Source organism: Triticum aestivum, chromosome 3B (assembly GCF_018294505.1).
Source record: "Triticum aestivum cultivar Chinese Spring chromosome 3B, IWGSC CS RefSeq v2.1, whole genome shotgun sequence".
Taxonomy (NCBI): Eukaryota; Viridiplantae; Streptophyta; class Magnoliopsida; order Poales; family Poaceae; genus Triticum; species Triticum aestivum.
Genome location: NC_057801.1, coordinates 448,109,799 through 448,110,986, shown reverse-complemented (window position 1 = coordinate 448,110,986; position 1,188 = coordinate 448,109,799).

The window sequence follows — 1,188 nt, the reverse complement described above, 5'->3', positions numbered from 1 at the left end:
AGAGGCACCCGCTGGATCACAAGTTCATTGCGGACCGTCCACGGTGTCCAAGGAAGGACCTCAATCCCCAGCCACCTAATGTGGCGACCAGGCTAAGGGGAGGCCTGATTTCAGACAAAAGGGGACGGCGCCGACCACCTCCCGAAAGCAACTCTAGAAGAATTGAGCGGACAAGCAAGTGAAGAATATGTGATTCGAGTCCTCGTCTGTCCCGCATAGGGGGCACATCCCGTCACCAGGACCATTCCTCTTGAGGACCTCCACACCTGAAGGGATCCGACCCTGAATCCATTACCACAAGAAGATCCTAATCTTCAGCGGCTGTCTAATAATCCTCACCGCAGATAGAGGCAAAGGGGTAGGTGTGCGCATGATGGCCTGGTACATGGATTTAGTGGAAAAGACACCCGAAGGCTCCAGACACCAGGATATGCGATCGGTCGCTAGATCCACGTCCGGCTCATGAAGAGCGATGCAGTCAAGGAGCCCGTGCCACGCAACAAGGTCCGGAGGCCCAAATGGCCGCCGGAACGTGAGGCTCCCCAAGTCAATAAGGCAGACCTCGACGGAGATCCTAGGTTCCACCGCGATGGAGAACAAGTCGAGGAACCGAGCAGCAAATGGGAGATCCCCAACCCACCTCTCGAACCAGAACAAGGTGGCGGCACCGGGTCCAATCGAGATGGAGGTCCCAATGCGGAGAACCGAAGTAGTTGGATGATGGACTGTCAGAACTGCAATCCGCTAGAGCGCTGACATAAGGCAAGTGGTTGACCGCGCAGATACTTATTTCGGATGATGTCAAACCAAAGGTCGTCGTCCCTATTTGTAATTCTCCAAAGCCAGCGAGTCAGCAGGGCGATGTTCATGCGTTTGGAGGACATGATCATGAGCTCGCCCTGGTCGTGCGGCTTGCAAATATCGGGCCAGCGAACCATATGGTATTCCTGCTTATCACCCTCCCCAACCCAGAAGAATCTGGCCTGAACCTTGGCAATCTCATGATGGAGGGTCTCATGAGGCTGTAGAAACTCATGATGAATAGGAGCAGGCTAGACAGAGAGGAGTTGATGAGGGTCGTCTGTGCCGCCTTAGACAGCCATCTACCCTGACAAGGCTCGATACGGAGTTGGAGCTTGGCCATGATGGAGGGTCTCATGAGGCTGTAGAAACTCATGATGAATAGGA